Below are 21,751 nucleotides of genomic sequence, written 5' to 3'. Positions count from 1 at the left end.
TATATGTTTTATATGGTTCCAGTTATTTTTCAGAAAAGTTCTATTTATAGAAAACAGAAAATGTACTAAATATTAAGAATGGTTGCAAAAAATGTGATTTTGCTTTGAGATCTGATTGGTTATTTTCCTTCTTTGTTTTCTAAAATATCTTCAATTGATGCCAGAGTATTATTTGAACTTTGTATATTTTTTAATTGACTTTAAATCTATCTTTAAACTAGCAATCTATTTGGGATGATAAAACATTTACATATATGCAGGTAATTATACAATGCATGATAGATTTCTTATGAACATGATCAATCCATTTTTGCTTACTTCCTACCATATTAAAAAATGAGTAACAGTAAGCATAACTTACAGGTACCCAACATGTATCAACCACTCTTCTCTGAGTTTCATATACTTTATTTAATGTCTTGTCAGTTCCTCTAATATTAGACTAAGTCATTTTTCAGAGAGCAAAGCCCTGCTTTTTCAGTTACCAGCTACATGACCTTAAGTAGATCACCTAACCCATTTAAAGTTTTAGTTTCTACTAAAATTAGATTGTTGTGATTCAGATAACCTTTGTTATACATTTAATATAATGCCTAGTGCAAAGTGAGTTTTGAATACCTATTAGAAACTTGTAAAACAAGAGTTTGAAGTTCCCAAAGCTAGGTCCTATTTTCTCTTTTCAAGCTATATCTTCTCTAAGAAATCTCATTTATTTTCATGGCCTGAAATATTACTAATGTACCAAACAAGTATATCTAGCTATAGATACATACATATTTTGAGCTTCAAACTCATTTATCCAGTGGCATACTTGATATCACACCTTGTAGTCTCAAACTCAACATGTTTCCAACTGAATTTTTAATCTGATTCTTTGCCAGTGAGGTGTGTTCTTCCTTCAGTTATCCCAAGGATAGTAACTGGTACCTTGATTTACTCAGTTGCTGATATCAGAAACTTAGAGTCTTTTCTTTTTTCTATTCCTAACTCCATGTAATCATTAAATGTTGTTGATTCCATATATAAGTGTCCAACTGCATACCCATTATTTTCCCTCCAACTTAATTGTCACTACCCTATTGCAAATCAGCCTCGTCTTTCACTGAGGTCACTTATCTCTGAATCTGACTTTTTATTTCCTGTATTATTCTCTAAATACAGTTCCTCTGTGGTGGCCCAGAGTGTTCTTTTAAAATGCAAAGCTGATTACCTCACTCTCCTGCTTAAAAATCTCTTTTGCCTTGTTTAATCCTCACAACATCTCCATGAAATTGACATGCCTTTTCTGTATTTTATGAAGAGTGAAATAAGCCTGAGAGTCAAAGTTCTATGCTTAGTGTATTGCATTAGTGACAGTGCATCAGATAGGCTGACCAAGCAGAAACTCGGAAATATAAAATCTAGCAATGAAGAAGCACTTATTTCCATAGTAAGTATCTTTTTCTTACCAGTGGCAAGAAAACCTAATCAGTTTCCACATCTCAAAGGAATCTGGCTCTTCCTACATTTTATATCTCTGCTACTATACCACTGTTACACAAATAAAAGCTATTTAAGACCTCTAAGTTCTGCATAAAGATATGTTTAATTTTAACAAGATCATATTAATTCAGTTCAGTTCAGTTGCTCAGTCATGTCTGACTCTTTGTGACCCCATGGACTGCAACATACCAGGCTTCCCTGTCCATCACCAACTCCTGGAGCTTGCTCAAACTCATGTCCATCGAGAAGGTGATGCCATCCAGCCATCTGATCCTCTGTCATTCCCTTCGCCTCCTGCTTTCAATCTTTCCCGGCATCAGGGTCTTTTCCAGTGAGTCAGTTCTTCACATCAGGTGGCCAAATCATTAGTTTCAGCTTCAACATCAGTCCTTCCAGTGAATATTCAGGACATTAGTGGTGGTGGTTTAATTGCTCAGTCGTGTCCGACTCTTGTGACTCCGTGGACTGTAGCCTGCCAGGCTCCTCTCTCCATGGGATTCTCCAGGCAAGAATACTGGAGTGAGTTGCCATTTCCTTCTCCAGGGGATCTTCCCACCCAGGAATCGAACCTGAGTCTCCTGCATTGCAGGCAGATTCTTTACTGACTGAGCTACAAGGGAAGCCCTCAGGACATTAGAAGTAATTTTAAAATTCTAGGTAAAATGAAAATAAAATAAAAATAAAATTAGGGACATAGAATTACCTTGAAAAAGAGATACTCCCTAAAAATGTATGCCATGAAGCCGAGAGGAAATATAATAGTTAAGAACCCAAGCCAATCTGCCTATTACTAGCTGGGAAATTGTGAACAAATTTTAAAAATCTCTTTCTCTCAGTTCCCTTATCTATGAAATAGGGATAATAGTTTTTCCTACTTAATTGCCCTAACTAAATTTCAGGCACTGTACTTAGAACCTTATATAATCCTCTTAGTGAGTTTGTATGCTGGAGGGCAAGATGAAATAGAGATTGAAAAATGAGGATTAGAGAAACAAACATATTTAAAGTTTTTAAAATAGTTCTGGCACTAGTACTTTTATACTGTCTGAGAGACAGGCTGTAAATTTGTTTCTAAATAGATACCAATTATGAGATTGATAGTGTGCATAACATAGTAAGTTTCTGAAAGTTGACAAGGCAGAGCAATAGCTGCGCAATGTGTTGTGTGAGCTTGTGTGTCAGTTGCTACTCAAGTTATGAGAGTTTCCTCTAGAGAAAGCACCAACCTCTGGTCACCCTCTGAAATGTTCCTTTGGCAAGATCGTTGCATTGCTGAGTTACCGTTGACCCATGAGTAGACGTCGTGGCTTAAACCACACATAGTGAGATGTGACTTGTACTTCTGTCTTGCACTGAGAATAGCATGATATCACATGGTGTAGTGGGCAATTAAATAGGTATTTGTGTTATGTTTGAACCATGTATTATTGTTTGTACTGTTTTGTTGTACTTTGACTTGAATATATACAGGAAGTGGTTAAACAGTGTATTAATATGGACATCTTTAGGAAAATTCAACAACTATTTTCATCCTTAGTAGATTCCAAAGGGAAAATTCTATCCAGTAATTTTTTGAGGATTAGTCTCTCATAGAGTTAGAATGTATAATTTTTTCCAAGTACGTGGTCCGTGGAGCTGTCTCAGAAGCTGAAAACTGAATGAAATTTCAAAATAAGAAGTGTTATAGAGCATATATTGGATTGGGGATATACAACAGGATTTTGCTCTAGAACACTGATTCACCTGCTTTCCCCTTGTCCTGTCCCCTTCTTTGGGTGATCTTATCATCTTCCAGAGGGAATTCAGAGAGGCATAGCTCTTGTTCTTTGAACTTCTAAGTACTGCCAAGGAGAATTAGACAACACCTATGAGTACTCTTGCCTGGAAAATCCCATGGACGGAGGAGCCTGGTAGGCTGTAGTCCATGGGGTCACGAAGTGTCGGACACTTACTGAGCGACTTCATTTTCACTTTTCACTTTCATGCATTGGAGAAGGAATTGGCAACCCACTCCAGTGTTCTTGCCTGGAGAATCCCAGGGACGGCGGAGCCTGGTGGGCTGCCATCTGTGGGGTTGCGCAGAGGCAGACAAGACTGAAGCAACTTAGCAACAGCAGCAGCATGAGAATTTATTCATTCAACCAACCTTTGCTGAATGCCTACCAGTTTCCAGGCATTGTGATAAATACTGGAGATTCAAGGTCAAATAAGAAGTGTTACATACCCTCAGGGAACTTGCAATATATTTATAAAATGAGTTAAGGTGATTAAGAAAACCCAAATTGTTGCATTTTTTCCATTTTCCAGCGTTCTTCCATGTAACATCTGTTTCTTATGCTAATTTAAACATCATCATCACCACTATGGTTAACACTAATTGAGTACTTACTGTGGTGCAGATTTCATGCTTGGAGTGCTATTATATACAATATGTTATTTAATCTTCCTAATAACTCCATGAAGTAGGTGCTATCAATATCCATATAGATGAGGAAAACAGGCTCAGAAATGCCAAACAACCTATAGAAGTTTATACCGTTAAGAAATGGTGGAGAAGGGATTAAAGCCCAAGATCTTGTTCATAATAACAGTGCTACATTGCTTTATATTTAGATATGATGAGTAAAGAACTATTTCATTATTTGGTTGGTGCTGATTAACTGCCTGAATTAGATGTAAGGTATTTCAGGTTAATTCTGGGAAATGGCAGACTTTCCCAGAATTCAGGGAATCTTGGCATTTGAGTGGAACTTGTTTAGAAATGAAGATAGGTCTTTGACTGTGTTTCATAAATGCCTCTGAAGCCTGATAGAGAAAGAATTACTAGGAGAAAAGTCCCCATGCTGAGACCTCTTGCTGTGAATAAACCTAAACTTGACAGCAAGCAAGGAGAGAGCAAAAATTCCAATATTTGGGGGCAAGCAATATACAACTATTAATAGAACGTGAAATGATGACTTAATTTAAAATCATTCTACAAGTGATTTTTAAAAGAGGGAAAAAGGTTACAAAAGAGAGAAAAGAATTATGTAAATATATATCTAGCCTTATTTTTACAGTGATATTATGGAATTAACAAGTATTAATTGTCAAATTTCACACAATTCCCAGGTGTTCCAGGGGGCACTGGGCAAAGTAAATGCTATTTTTTTTTTATCATTGGAAAGTTCTTATGTTTTAACCTAAAGGACACACTGGATACTACTTTGGTTTTCTAACCATATGGCGAATGTCTAATTTAATTGGGCTTTGTCCAGCTAAGTTCCACAACCTTCATTCAACCTGAAACTTGCAGAGTAGCGACATCTACTTTATGGAAACTTTTAACATAGTTCTTTTGCTCGCTGTTTTCTCTAAATTTTTTACCTCATTGACACCTTCCTTTTGAAGTATTAAAAAGTATTTTAAATTAACTAAAACAACACTTAAAAGTAACAGTGTTCCCAAGCAATAATTTGTTGGGTTCTTATGTAAGGGGGATATAGTGGCTCTAGATAATGCGTAATACAGTCAGGAATGTGATACAGAAAAAGACACAGGTGGGTGTGAACACTGATACTCCCTTCTGCTTTAACATCTCAGTACCTCAGTTACCTCATCTGTCTGTGTAATCTAGCAATACTTCTCTCACAAGGTTATTATGAGGCTTAAATGAAATTATCTGAATGAATGCATGTGCATAATTCAGAAAAAAACAAGCAGCAACTACTATTTATAATAAATATACTATCTTGCTGTTAAAATGTGGTTGCGTTTCTTCTATAACAAAAATTGTGACTTGGTGATTTCACATAAAAGTGATTTCACATATCTCAAGGATCTTCAAAAAGACAAGATCCATTATTTCTCTAGTTCTCTGAAGGATCAGTAGATATCACTTTTCCCTTTTGCATGAAAAAGGAATCTTTTACTCTTCTGAAGGATATGGCTGATAGTTATCCCAGTTTCCAGGCTATTTGAAGTAAGAAATGAATCATGACGTCTGAAATCGTCATATCCCATGAGCATTCTTGTTCTTGATTTGCTTCTTTGTCATAACATGCAGACTTGACACAGAAAATACTTACCTGCTTTGACATGATTTTTCATTGACAAGTAAGGAATCCAAATTCCTCTTTGGAGGGATTTAATTCGGAGCCTAGCAATTTTGTTTCACGTATGTTTGTTGACTGAGGACCCGGTTTGACTCCTTAACCAGATTATATCTAAAATACCATATACCCAGACTTGACCTATATTATTTTTTGACATTTTCAGATCTATTATGTATTCAGACAGAAATATACAGTCTATATTAACGAACAAGGTTAATATGTCTTTACTTATTTTAGAAACTCCTTTCCCTCACCAGTAAATTTAGGTTAATTTTAAGATTCTCATATATTTTAACTGGGTTAAAGTTATTTTTCCAAGCTGCTTTAATCAGGAATTAATAAATGCCAAAAATAACACATTTTGATTTTATCTCTAAAGGGTGGGTTTACATTTTAAGATACCACCCAGATTAGTTTTTCCTGGATGCATTGTTCAAACAGTATTTGTAATAAGAAGACCCAGTGCTCACAAAACTGTGCTGTCATTGTATTCTCCTGATATCACGTCCATATAGATGAATCTTTATCTGAAGCAATGACAAAGAACTGATGAGGTTCACCCCATTAACTTTAAGTCAAGCATCAGACCCTTAATTAATACCTACAAAAGTTTGAGCTAAGCATGTTAACCCCCAATTTATAGAAAAGGAAACCGACTGTCAGAAGGTAAAACTTTTGCTGGTGGTCAGATGAGTGATGGAGCTAGTACTCGAATTCAGATTTGCCTAACTACAAAGCCGATTCACTTTCTACCATACCAGAATTCTAGAGACCTAGCAAAGTGATATTTGGGGTTGTATAATTCCTTATCCAGTGAATTTAGGACAGCAAAGACCAGGAACTGATGGCATGTGGATGCATGCTAAAACTACACTCAGGTAGTTTGGTTGATAGTAACAGAAATCATTTATCCTAGCTGTAAAGGGCTGCTAAACTCTTCCAGATGAGCTGGCAAGCATGAACCACTCTGCCTTCAGTCTTTCATTTATTAAGAAACCAAGTGTTAAAAATAAAATAGCAGAAAAAAAAATTAAGGTAACAATCCCATGTACCATCACGTCAAAAAGAATAAAATATCTAGGAATAAACCTACTTAAGGTTTTGAAGATGACACAAACAGATGGAAAGATAGACTGTGTTCTTGGATGGAAAGAATCAATGTTGTTAAAGTGACCATACTACCCAAGGCAATCCATAGATTTAAGTGCAATTGCTATCAAATTACCAGTGACATTTTTCACAGACCTAGAAGGAGAAGTTTCAAACTTTGCATGGAAAGACAAAAGACCCCAAATGGCAAAAACCATCTTGAAAAAGGAGAATGGAGCTAGAAGAGTCATGCTCCCTGACTACAGACTACACTACAAAACTACAGTCATCAAACAGTACGATGCTGGCACAAAACAGACATTTAGATCAGAGAAACAGAACAGAAAGCCAAGGAATGAACACACACACTTACGGTCAGTTAATCTATGACAAAGGCAAGAATATACAGTGGGAAAAAAGATACTCCCTCTCTGTGATAACTGGTGCTGTGAAAACCTGCATGTAAATGAATGAAATTAGAACATTCTCTTATACCATATACAAAAATAAACTCAAAATGGATTAAAGATATAAAGGTGAAACCAGAAAACTACCAGAGGAGAACAAGGGTAGAACACTCACTGACATAAATTGTAGCTATATATATATATATATATATATAGGCTCTATCTCCTAGAGTAATGGAAATAAAATTGAGCAAATGGGACTGCAGCTGTTGCTGCTAAGTCACTTCAGTCATGTCTGACTCTGTGTGACTCTATAGATGGCAGCCCACCAGGCTCCCCCGTCCCTGGGATTCTCCAGGCAAGAACACTGGAGTGGGTTGCCATTTCCTTCTCCAATGCATGAAAGTGAAAAGTGAAAGTGAAAGTGAAGTCGTATCTGACCCTTAATGACCCCATGGACTGCAGCCCACCAGGCTCCTCCTCCCATAGGATTTTCCAGGCAAGAGTACTGGAGTGGGGTGCCAGTGCCTTCTCCAATGGGACTGAGTCACACATAAATCTTTTCACAGAAAAGAGAATCATAAATAAAATGAAAAGACAACCAATAGATTGGGAGAAAATATTTTCAAATGATGCCACCAACAAGGAATTAATTTTCAAAATATACAAACAGCTCATACAGCTTAATAGCAAACCAAACAAAATAAGCAAAAATAAATAAATAAATAAATAAATGGGCAGAAGATCTAAATAGACATTTCTCCAAAGAAAGCATACAGATAGCCAATAGGCACATGAAAAGATGTTCAATATTGCTAATTATTACAGAAATGCAGATTGAAACTACAATGAAATAACACCTCATGCCAGTCAGAATTGATATCACTGAAAAGTCTACAAACAATAAATGTTGCATAGGGTGTGAAGAAAAAGGAACCTTTTGTACACTGTTCGTACAGTGTAAATCGGGGCAGCTACTATGAAGAACAGTATGAAGGATCCTTAAAAAATTAAAACTAGAGTTGCTGTATGCTCCTGCAATCCCACTCCTGGGCATATATCTGGACTAAACTCTTAATTCAAAAAAATGCACATACCCCAGTGTTCGCAGTGGCTCTGTTTAAAACAGCCAAGACATGGAAACAACCTAAATGTCCATCAGACCAATGTCCATAAACAGATGAATGGATATATATATACACACACACACACACACACATATACATACACATATATGTATATATAATATACATGTATGTACAGTGAAATATTACTCAGCCATAATAAAAGAAAGAAATAATGCCATTGATAGAAACACTGGATGGACCTGGAGATTGTCATATTAAGTGCAGTAAATCATACAGAAAAAGGCAAATATCAAATAACTAGAAAATGACAGAGATAATATTTAAACCTGTGTTCTAATCATCAACTTTTTATTTCAAAACCTTCTTTATTCTCAAAAAGACCTAAAAAGCTCAAGTAGAGTAAAGAAATTTACTTTAAGATTGTTCTACACATTTGAAAGCCAAATATGCATGAGAGGTGGATAGCTTAGCAAAATTCAAGACAACACTGTTAGCTTAATCAAAGCTATTGAGTTGACAGCTGCCTCATCAAGCCCAATTAAAAAATTTTTATGATAATGACCATTTTGGGGTTTGCAGATCCTGATCAATTTTTAGGGTCAATTTATACAGATAATGTTTGAGTGAGCTGGTTGGTTGGTGTTGTCTGTAAAGAAATAGTGCTATTTAACAGAGTTGTAGGAGGCTTCCTTGGTGGATAAGACAATAAAGAATCTGCCTGCAATGCAGGAGACCTGAGTTCAATCACTGGATTGGGAAGACTCCTGGAAAAGGGAATGGCAACCCATTCCAGTATTCTTGCCTGGAGAATTCCATGGGCAGAGGAGCCTGGCAGGCTGCATTCCATGGGGTCACAGAGCTGGACATGACTGAGTGACTAACACTTTTCGAAAAATTTCTAGAGGGAGCTCAGCTTGGAGTTATGTGATGACCTAGAGCGGTGGGATGAAGGGAGGTAGAAAGGAGGCTCAAGAGGGAGGGGATATATGAATATATATATAGCTTGTTCACTTTCTTGTACAGCAAAAATGAACTCAACATTATAAAGCAATTATACTTCATTAGCAGCAGTGTTTGGCTTCCCATCAACACCTTCTACTTGTGATTCTGAAAGTATTTGTAAGATTCCAACCAGATCTAAGGAAATCCATTTATCTCTGAGGTTAGCCAAGTATTCTAAACAGGTAGGGTAAAAGATTACCTGGCTGACTGCTATTAGCTAAACCGTCAAACAAAACCACAGGGCCAGGATTAGAGGAAGGGGCAGACATGTCCCTAAAGCAGCTTCTGTATTTTGTGAGAGACAGAAAGGAAAATACCATATCGATAGAAAGACTTGTTTTTATTTTTCTAGTGGCTGTCTCATTGAAACTGAAATTTTTTTGGCTTGAGGCCTAGAAGTTTACTTTAAAGTAAATACAGATGCCCTAATATATGTAGAATTCCAGTGATAAAAAACAAACAAACAAACATGGATAGCACAGGGAAATAAAAGAATAATTGGAGATAAGAAGTTCTTATTAAGGTTACTGCAAGGGATATTTCTTCTTTAGTTGGGAAGGGGAAGGCAGAAATTTGACCATAAGGTAGCTGTGAAATTAAAGCCTCAGGAAAGGGGAGTCACAAGATGTAGATTACAAGAAGGCTTGGAAAAGGCAAGGACATGTTCCTGTTGCAATTTTAACTTCTCCCTGGACATTGCCCCACTCTGTTTTCAGGACCGGACTCTGAGACCTTCATGAAGAGCCGTTCTCCCTTCTTCAGAATGAACTCCTTAGGAATTCTGCCAGCCCTCACCTTCTTTCTGCTTTCAAAATATCTCTCCCTGACTTGACTTCTTTATTTAAAATACTCTAGGTATTTTATCTTGGCTTACCTTTCTCATTTACCAATTTATCATCAGATTATTTAGTATCATGCTTCATACTGTTTACCTTGGGACCTGAAAACTCAGAGTATTTTGCTTCTGCATCTTCAGTTCTGTGCCTGAAACTGAGAACATCTGCTACTCTTCAGGACAATATTAGCTGGACCCAAGGGCTTTCTCCTGTGCCTAGAGATGGAAACAATAAACCTCCAAAGTCCTTCACATCAATTAAACTAAAATCTGTGAAGAGTAAAACCTCTGATAAAATAAGAATTAAAGTTTCTTACCACAGTAAAATATGTTTGATTAAAAAAAAATCTTTAACTTATCTACTGATAAAGAAAAAATAGAAAGATTCTTACATTCCAGTCAAATAATACATCATCTAAACTTCAAATACTCGTTAAGTATTGCTCTTACCCTTTCATACTTATTTGCCATATATTCCTCCTTTAAGTGAAATATTTCAAATGGTTTTCCCTTAGGCATTTAGGAACTGAAGCTCGGAGTGATTAAATGATTCTTCCAAGGTCAAACAGTTAGGAGTCTGTGTGGAGCTCACTGGAGGACTTCCTCACTCTACTGTGACTCCCTAAAAGGCCGAGTCTCCAGCTGCCACAGGATCTGAGGGCTGTAACAACAAAAATCAGGCTTCCCTGGTGGCTCAGTGGTAAAGAAGCCACCTGCAGTGCAGGAGAATCAGGAGATACAGGTTGAATCCCTGGGTCAGAAAGATCCCCTGGAGAAGGAAATGGCAACCCAGTCCAGTATTCTTGCCTGGAAAATCCCATGGACAGAGGAGCCTGGTGGCCTACAGTTCATGGGGTCATAAGGGCAGGACACAACTTAGCAAGTAAACCACCACTGAACCACAAAATCAAGCAATGATGTTGTCAATTGGCAAAGAGGTGATCTCAGTTTTATAAAATTATTTTCTACTCTTTAACTTTTCCCCAATGCTGGTATGAAGTTTTTTTTCTAGGATATACTGTTTGAAACATAATAAGGAGCACATAACAGCTTGTATTTCCAGGGGGATGTCTCTGACTAAGGATGGTTTTCAAGGGATATTCTCTGTAGTTTAATCAGAGTCTTCAAGTGAAATCTTTTAATGAGAAACTTGCCTCTCTCCATTGAAAATACTAAAATTTAACAGACCTGGATTTCTTTGCAGTAATGAAATCGATAACCTCAATTGTTTATTTTATAACTTTCTTCACAACCCAGTTAGTGTTTATCTGTTGGGAGATTTATACACTGAAACACACATAAATAGTATTGTTTTTATTGCTTTTGCATTTTGCAAGATCAAGCATGATTTGCTTTCCATTTGGCATGCAATGTGTGAAATTCAGAAAGCTTTCTTTTCTTGGTTATTAGCATATTCGATAGGGCATGTGATGCCAGATGCTCTTAAGGCATTAGAGATAGCCTTGTGAGGAAATTGATCCTGAGTAGGCTGTTGAGGCATCTCTATCACCCATCACTCTCTGAGTTAAAAGTAAGCAGGGGTTGCCTCCTTCTGACTGTTTCACTGTGTGGTCTTCCTCCAGTTTTTTCCTTTATCGTTGCTTTCTCTAAACTTATTTTTAAAACACACATCCATGTAGGTGGTTAAAATTAGAAATAAAGTGAAAGTCACTCAGTCGTGTCTGACTCTTTGTGACCCCCATGGACTATACCCCATGGAATTCTCCAGGCTAGAATACTGGAGTGGGTAGCCTTCCCTTCTCCAGGGGATATTCCCAACCCAGGGATTGAACCCAGGTCTCCCACATTGCAGGCAGATTCTTTACCAGCTGAGCCACAAGGGAAGCCCAAAATTAGAAATGGTGGAGTATAATTTCTTTTAATCACTCAAATGGATATCTAATAACAGTGCCTCTGATGAAATGAGTATCATAATTTCATGCCTCTTAGATAAAACATGTTTGAAGTTTTGAATAGTCTTGCTTTTAGTTATTTAATAATAAAGAACAAAGTAGAAAGATTGTAATACTCTAATGAAATAATATATAACCTGAGCATCAAGCAGACAATCATTGAGAGTTGCTTTAAGATTACATTCCTATTTGGCAAATATTTATCTTTCAAATAAGAGATTTCAAGTGGTTTTCTTTCTTTAGAATTCATTATTTCAAAGATACAATGTTGGTTTTATGAAAATTATCTATAATGCTTCTCTCTACATAGTTAAGGAAAACACTCAACAAACTGCATAAAACATGGCAGGGAAACAAACAGAAAATTTTGGGTGAAAATGAATGATGAACTGAGAAGTTTGAAAGGAAATTGTCTGGAAGAGTCTTCTGTGTACTCTCCTGCATTATTACTGTTGGAACAACAATGAATGAACACTGGGAAGGAAGTTAGGCTCTATTTCAACATTGATAAACTTGAGAGCATTTTCTAAAACAATAGGAATTGCTCTAATCACATTTTATTTTCAGAAATATGTATAGCTTCAAGAAAGTTTGCTTCAAATATTTCTCGGGAGTCAAAATACAAAGAGAGACACCTAATTACAATTAAAAGCTTCTGCACAACAAAGGAAACTACAAGCAAGGTGAAAAGACAGCCTTTGGAATAGGAGAAAATAATAGCAAATGAAGTAACTGACAAACAACTAATCTCAAAAATATACAAGCAACTCTTGCAGCTCAATTCCAGAAAAATAAATGACCCAATCAAAAAATGGGCCAAAGAACCAAACAGACATTTCTCCAAAGAAGACAAACACATGAAAAGATGCTCAACATCACTCATTATCAGAGAAATGCAAATCAAAACCACAGTGAAGTACCATTTCACACCAGTCAGAATGGCTGTGATCCAAAAGTCTACAAGCAGTAAATGCTGGAGAGGGTATGGAGGAAAGGGAACCCTCTTAAACTGTTGGTGGGAATGCAAACTAGTACAGCCACTATGGAGAACAGTGTGGAGATTCCTTAAAAAACTGGAAATAGAACTGCTTTATGACCCAGCAATCCCACTGCTGGGCATACACACCGAGGAAACCAGAATTGAAAGAGACACGTGTACCCCAATGTTCATCACAGCACTGTTTATAATAGCCAGGACATGGAAGCAACCTAGATGTCCATCAGCAGATGAATGGATAAGAAAGCTGTGGTACCTATACACAATGGAGTATTACTCAGCCATTAAAAAGAATACATTTGAATCAATTCTAATGAAGTGGATGAAACTGGAGCCTACTATACAGAGTGAAGTAAGCCAGAAAGAAAAACACCAATACAGTGTACTAACATATATATATGGAATTTAGAAAGATGGTAATGATAACCCTGTATGTGAGACAGCAAGAGACACAGATGTATAGAACAGTCTTTTGGACTCTGTGGGAGAGGAAGGGGGTGAGATGATTTGGGAGAATGGCATTGAAACATGTATAATATCATATAAGAAATGAATCGCCAGTCCAGGTTCAATGCAGAATACAGGATGCTTGGGGGCTGGTGCACTGGGATGACTCAGAGGGATGGTATGGGGAGGGAGGTGGGAGGGGCATTCAGGATGGGGAACACGTGTACACCCGTGGCAGATTCATGTTGATGTATGGCAAAACCAATACAATATTGTAATTAGTCTCCAATTAAAATAAATAAAAAATAAAGAGAGACACCAATTCTAAATTGTTTTAGTGAAATAAGAGTTGGGTGGTGAAGAAAATGGAGGAATAGTATTCAGTTGGTAGAAAAGTGTGGCTACAATTTTATTTCTTTGTGACCACAGGTTTAATATGATGACTAAAAGAATAAAGATCATTTATATTTAACTGAGATGTATGGTACAGTTCCTGGACTATAATGGAAAACAAAAGGAAGGAAGCAGAAAAAAGAAAGGATGAAAAAACAAATATAAAAAATATGAAAAAAGATAAAGGCATCATATATGTTGCCAAAATTAATGTGAGTGGGTTGAATTAGTACCCTGTGGGAGGAAGGATAAGCTCTAAGATTTGTCTAGAAAATAAAATTCATCTATACATTGTTTACAAATAAACTTATCTTAAAGAAAATGACATAGTATTTCCTCCCTAACAAAAGTGTAGGCAAGTAACATATCAGGTAATAGCAAACTAAAAGCAATATTACTGTCTGATAATTTGATTTCAAGGCCAAAGGAAAATAGCATAATAAATAAAACAAAATAATACAAAGCCCCAAACAAAGAAATATACGAACAAAGTGCCTTAATTATTGGAAAATGAAATAACACTTTAAAAAATAGCCATTATATATAAAAATGAAAGAGAAACAAATCTGAAATTATAGATTACCCAGAAATCTTAAAGGATAACACTTTACGTAGGAACTTATGGTATAGCTAAAGCTGCTCTCAGAGAAAATTGTAAACATAAATGCTTTTACTCTTAAAAAATGAAAATTGAAAATAAAGCTAAACTTACACCAAAAAGGAAAAGAAATAATAATGAATAAAAATGAAATATGAGAAAAAATTAGTAAATATCAGTGTAAGGTGAAATCAATATGAGAAAATAAATGAAACAAAGTGAAAAACCAGTAACATATCATAAATATAAACAATAGTAAAACTGGTAAATATTTTGGAAAATACATAAAATATAAAGGTACTAGCCAATCATTAGGAAAACAAAAAACACAGTAATAAGAATAAGAAAGGTGAAACAACTACACACTCAACTACATTTAAAAAGTTAAAAAGGGACCATTCTTGATTTTTTAAAATGTGATATAAAATAGCATTAAAGGAGATTTTTTCACTGTGATGAAGACCAGTTATTTAACACAACAGCAAACAGTAGAGTTAGCTGTAAAATTTTTAGAGCCTTAGCAGTAAAATCAGAAAAAATTAAACTGATCACTTCTACTATTAGTCATCATTGCTTTGATGATTTCAGTTAATGCAGTAAGACATAATAATGGCATAAGCAGTATAACTTTTAAATATTGGGAAACTTAGCATTGTCAGTAGGTAACACCATAGAATACTAGAAATTCCAAGAAAGGCAAAGGAATACACTATGAAACTAATGAGTTAGCTAGACAAAAGAGTCACTAGTGAGAGGAAGCATAACATCAAAACAAACTAAAAAAAAAAAAAAAATTGAATATCCTTTATTTACCAACTTAACATACTTATGCAATAAAATAAATAAGCAAACAAAAATACCCTTTCACCTCCCTGATCCACGAGTAAGTGAACCTTTAAAAAGCATCAAATGAAAAGATAAGCATAGGCCTACAATCCAGTGCCTCACATATTGCAGGAGCCTCACAAATGATGGTAACTTGACTCTCCTTTCTGATATTTTCTAGACCTGGCTCCTGAATCTCATATTTAGACAATTATATTTTGTGTAGGTCTCTTAACAGTTTTAACAAACTTCTTTCATCTTGCAATCTAAACTAAAGTTCTGTTGGAAGTTAGAGCACTCTTTTCTGTGTTTCTGTCTTGTAATTGCCAATGAAGAAATGTGAATGCGTGGTAAGCCCTGCATTGTTTACCTGCAGTATTGAATGGGTACAGATTTATCATCTGCCACAGACATCATAAGGGTTCTGACTTTAACCACGGCCTTTCACAGCAGATGTTTCTCCAATGTTGATTGGACCCCCAAATCATCTTGGATCTGTTAAAAAAATTAGTGATAACCTGGTGAATTTCAGTGATCTTTTCCTAGTAGATATTTATTTCTCCAACAAATTAAAACTTGAACTAATTGCTTTGTACTTTCATGTGCTGCCCCTGCCCTTAACTCTGATAATTTTAAGACCTTTTAGCTAATACTAAAGTATTTGCTGTCCCTGTTACAGGAGTAAATATTAATAACTTTTGATTAAGTCTACTGCTTCTGGATAAAGGAAAATGAATATATGCAAATAATTCAATACTCTGACATTAATAGTTTTCATCTAATAACATTATTTTTAAGGTTTGTATATATTATATGTGTTTTCAAATTCTATACAGTTTTATGTCCCAGTTCTTCACTAGATATAGTCTTTCAAAAAAAAAAAAACTTAAAATTTACATGATCATACTAGATTTGCTATTCTCTAACTTTTTATTCATATATTTATTATATCATAGACCTCTTTTTAAGTCATTAGTCCTACTGCTTTCTTTTAGTTGTAGCTACCTATTATTTTATATGGACAAGCTGAAGTTTATTCAAACATTTCTCCATTAATAAACACATATTATTTATAATGCTTTGCTACTGGGAACAATATCATATTGAACATAGAATTACAGCTCTGTGCTTATAGGAAAATATTTCATAAAGCATATTCCTAGGAATGAAACTGCAAGGTCAGTGTACTTGTTTTTAAATATTAAAAGATACTATCAGATTGTCCTTCAATAAGACTTTAAAGCTGTATGAAAGTTTTCATTTCTACACATTTCTCAGAATGCTAGATGCAGCTAATGTTTTCAAATTTTTTACTAAGTGTGAAATAGTACTATAGTATTTTAATTCACATATCTTGCTATAATTGTGCTTGGGAGCCATAATTTCTTTATTACAGAATTTCTGTTCATATCTTTTGTCTGTTTTTCTAGAGTATTCTTTTCTAACTTGCCCTGTTCTTGGTATTAGGACTCTTACTATTTTGAACTACTGTAAGTTTGAGAACTAGCTTCTTTCAGTTTGTTATTTGTAGTTTGACCTGATTTTTGCTGCTTTTTACTTTAAACTCAGAAAAATTTAACTTTTATGTAGTTAAATGTGTAAATGTTAATTTTTCTTTTCACTTCTGGATTCTAACTATGTTTAAGACAGTCTTCTATGCCACCAAGGTTATAAAAATATCTTCAGGCATTTATTCCAAAATCTTCATTGTCTTATTATTCACATTTAGATCACTAAATCATCCTAAATTTCTTTTTGGATTAAGTGTGAAGTATCTTATTTTGTCTATAGCAAATAGATAGCTATGTGTGTTTAAAACTTTTATTGAGTAAATTATCTTTTCACAGTCCAGGGTGGAATTCACATCAAATCATACGTTGAATCCCGACCTACATTTGGAACTATTTCTAAATTTTGTTCTATGGATATACTTTTGTTCCATACTAGTTAAGCAAGGTAGCTTTTGAGTAAGATTAATATTGAAATGTGCAAAACCCTCTTCTTTGCCTACTTTTACAGATGTCCTCTGCAGTTACCAAAGAGTTATTCTTATGAATTTCAGAATGATTTTGTCCAGTATTTTTGCAATTCTAATTAGAGTTGAATTAGCTTTATGTTTTAATTTGGTAATGAGGAACATTTTAATTGTATTAAGTAATATTAAAGAATATGTTATGTCTCTACATATTTTGTGTCTTTCAATAAAGTTATAGTTTTCCTCATTTAGGGGAACTAAATTTCTTAAATTATTATTTTGTATCAAAGTGGTCTGGCCTCAGTTACAACAATACTAGCATTTAATCATATACGAAGCTTTATTAGACTTTTGTGATTCTAACATTTCACTGAGGAAAGCTAAACTTCAACATTATTTTTTTATGATAACTGCTCTAGTCAGGGCCTGAGGCCAGATGTCAATAGTATTATGTGTTCAGAATTGAAGCATCAATGGGAAGAAATTTCTTATTGTCCTCTGTATTAAATGAATTTGCCAATATTCCTTGTATACTTAAATATACAAAAGATGTGGTGTTGTCATGGTATAGTGGGTGTCTGTGTGTGTGTTCTGTACACGGTGGAAAATCCGTCAACAGTTACAGAATGCATTTACTTTTAAAATGTTTCTCAATGGTTGTTAATTCACAACTAAATATGGACTTAATTTAGGACCGAATAATTAAAAGTTGCTTGCATGTGAGTACTGTGGTGGTTTTCAAAGTAATGACTTAATGAAACTGAGTAAACATTATTATTTTTTTAAATCCGTGGTATATTTTGCTGTCTAATTTTTCTTATTTCTCTAGTTTCTGGTGTATAATTTGTTTTGACAGAATCCTCTTGCCCCATGGAAAGAGTATTTCCAGATCCTTCTGCAGACATTTTGAGAGATCTGAATTTATGACAATACGTTAAGGAAGCCTAAAACAAAACTTAGAATGAAATGTTTGCAGGAAAGTCAGAGTTCCAAAGAGAGTAAGTTCAGGAAACTTAAGCTAATGTGTAGAGAGGGTAGCAACAGGAATAGAGAGGGAAAAAAATTACTTATAAAGCAATTAGATGATTTTATTTTACTACAAGTGACTCTTCTGCATGTTAAAGGCAGATGGTGGATGCATAGACAAGATGCAGTGAGGAGTCAAGGCAATTATTCATTTTCTTTGGGCTCAGGAATATACTATGGAAGGAAAATTTTGCTTTGGGGGCCTACATTATGTAAATTCTTTGTCTTTGCTGATTGAATTAAGAGGGAAAAATTAAATAGTTTTCTACTTGGCTGGTGTTTTAATTGTTACTGTAGCACAAATAAAATAGAAAAACCATAGTTTCAGTGCCATTTACCTTGAGGCTGTTTTGCAAAGGCTGTAATGTTTAAACTGTTTTACATAAGTAAAATTGTTTCAGATCCATCTCCCATCCTGTCCTAGTTCCTGGTTCTTTGGTTGCTTGACCTAGGTTCTAAAACTCCTGCAGACCTTCATCTCTGTGACCTTGTATCTCATTTTATAAATGGTGTAATATTGTCTTCTTTTCAATAACTTTGTCACAAATTATCATATTTGATCTCCCCCCAAACTTAATGAAATCAACAAGACCAATTTGATTAGTGGCAGCTTTCAGAACAAGAAGCCAAGATGTGGCAAGTTCAGAGCCTTAGACCAGTGCATTCTGTTTTCACTTCAAAAGCTGATAGTTTCTCAGATGTCTCAATTTAATGAAAATATTGATCAGGCCTTCACCAGTTTACCAATCCAAACTCCATAAACTTGAATTCGGCCATGATAATCCTTAACAGAAAGGTTTAGAGAGGATGTCAAAAATTATAAAGTGTCCAGAAACTTAAGTTGATGCTCAATAAATTACTAGTATTATCAGTGTATTTCTGTCATAGACACAGAATAGATATATAGATAGAGCATACATCTATCATATAGTTTTGTAATTGTTCATCTTTATACTCTTCTTCTGAACTTTCAGACTGAGCTCTTTGAGCTGTTTGTGTCTGTATTTATTTTAAGCTCTGGATTTTTTTGCGCACTATAAATATTTATTGTGTTAATGAATTTAAGGTGTGTATAATGTATAAATAGATTGCTCTGAGAAGATGGGTAAGCCTAGATACCAGTTTTTGTTTTCTGGGGTTTTGCTTTACAGTTGACCCTTGAACAACAAAGATTTGAACACGTGAATACACTTATATGTGAATTTTTTTCAATTGTTAATATTATAGCGCTACCTGACCTGTGATTGGTTGAATCTGTGGACTCTGAAACAGAGATATGAGGAGCCTTAGATAGGAACAGCCTGCATATGAGAAGTGCTGACTATAAATTATACATGGATTTGCAGCTGTGAAGGGGATAGCATCTCTAAACCCCTTTTTGCTCTGTGTGGAGGGTCTGTACCCCTAATCTTCTTTTTGTTCAAAGGTCAATGGTATTTTATTTTTGGCATTTTGCAATTACGCTACAAAACAACTTGTTTTTGCCCCTGATAGACTCCATTACACAAGTTTTAAGCTGGTGATTGTTATTTTGGCCTAAAATAAGATAGTATCAGAAGTTCAAAATTTAATTTTACATCTTACTATTTCACTTAATGTAGCTATGACAGTAATAACCTGCATTAAAACCAAAGGAAAACTATATATATAATATATATATATAGTTCATGTTTATTGAATTGGTGATGCCATCCTATATATATAACTATATATATACGTAGTTCATGTTCATTGAATTGGTGATGCCTTCCAACCATCCTATCCTCTGTTGTCCCCTTCTCCTTTTGCCCTCAATCTTTCCCAGCATCAGGGTTTTTTCCTGTGAGTTGGCTTCTCACATCAGGTGGCTAAAGGTTTGGAGCTTCAACTTCAGCATTAGTCCTTCCAGTGAGTACTCAGGGTTGATTTCCCTTAGGATTGACTGGTTTGATCTCTTTGCAGTCCATGGGACTCTCAAGAGTCTTCTCCAGCACCACAATATGAAAGCATCAATTTTTTGGTGTTCAATCTTCATTTTCTGTGTATATATGTTTCATATATATATATGATCTAGTCTTAATGGTTTTCTATTTGTCTCATGCTAAGATTTATTAAGACACTTACTCCTTGGAAGAAAAGTTATGACCAACCTAGATAGCATATTCAAAAGCAGAGACATTACTTTGCCACCAAAGATCCGTCTAGTCAAGGCTATGGTTTTTCCTGTGGTCATGTATGGATATGAGAGTTGGACTGTGAAGAAAGCTGAGCACTGAAGAATTGATGCTTTTGAACAGTGGTGTTGGAGAAGACTCTTGAGAGTCCCTTGGACTGCAAGGAGATCGAACCAGTCCATTCCAAAGGAGATCAGTCCTGGGTGTTCTTTGGAAGGACTGATGCTAAAGCTGAAACTCCAGTACTTTGGCCACCTCATGCGAAGAGTTGACTCATTGGAAAAACCCTGATGCTGGGAAGGATTGAGGGCAGGAGGAGAAGGGGACGGCAGAGGATGAGATGGCTGGATGGCATCACTGACTCGATGGATGTGAGTCTGAGTGAACTCCGGGAGATGGTGATGGACAGGGAGGCCTGGCGTGCTGCGATTCATGGGGTTGCAAAGAGTCGGACACGACTGAGCGACTGAACTGAACTGAAGATTTATGAACTTAAAAGGACAACATTCTTCTTGTTTTCAGATCTCGTAGGTTTATATGAGGCCTTCCTGTTTACTAATAAAAATGAGAAAAAAATATTCCTGACTTTTCTTGTATCAAATTTGTTTACCTCATGTTCTTCATTTTCTCGTAAATTTGATGCCTGTGTATTTATTTAATGACAATTACATAACTCTAAAAGCACTACATTATGAACCCTTATAGGTCTTGTAAATCAGGTAAGATTCTACTCTCCCCACCCTTGGCCCAGAGGATATGTTATTGAAGTAATGAGTATTGCCAATACTTGCAATTCAGTGGAAAATTAATAATAAACAGCCTGTTTTGAGCCTGGTTGTTATGAAGTGATTAAAATATGGATTAGAATAGAAAAGCAAATCTTTCATATTTTAACTTGTTTAGATACATATTAAGCATTAATCAGAGATAGTATTAATAGTGAGGATGAAGAGGTCATGACAGCAGTGATGACAATAACATAAGCAATACTTTTCAAAACAGTTCTATTAATTTTGGATAGTTTAAGTTCCCATTCGTAGATGGATGAAATGTGGTTTACAGCCATTAGGGAATTTAAGATTATGTAACTATTGCACTGCCTTGTCTGCATTCAAACACAAGTCTTTAATCTGGTGGCAAAATGCCTACTTTACGTTTATTGTTGTTTATATTTATGGGGACAGTAACATGTACACAATTCTCTTATAGTTTTACATATCATTTTTTGTGTTTGTGGTCATATTCTTTTCCTTAGTGCTGAAACTTACGATCTCTCTTTTTTTGTCTTGATTACATTTGCCACACATTTGTCAGTTTTATTATCTAGTCCAAGAACCTAGTGCTTTATTTCTTTATCAGTTTTCTATGTTTCCATTAGTTTCTGACTTTCTTTTTGGGATTTTCTTCTTTTCATTTTATTTTTATTT

Source organism: Capricornis sumatraensis, chromosome 8, assembly GCF_032405125.1.
Source record: "Capricornis sumatraensis isolate serow.1 chromosome 8, serow.2, whole genome shotgun sequence".
Lineage (NCBI taxonomy): Eukaryota > Metazoa > Chordata > Mammalia > Artiodactyla > Bovidae > Capricornis > Capricornis sumatraensis.
Note: the sequence above shows the minus strand (reverse complement) of the source record.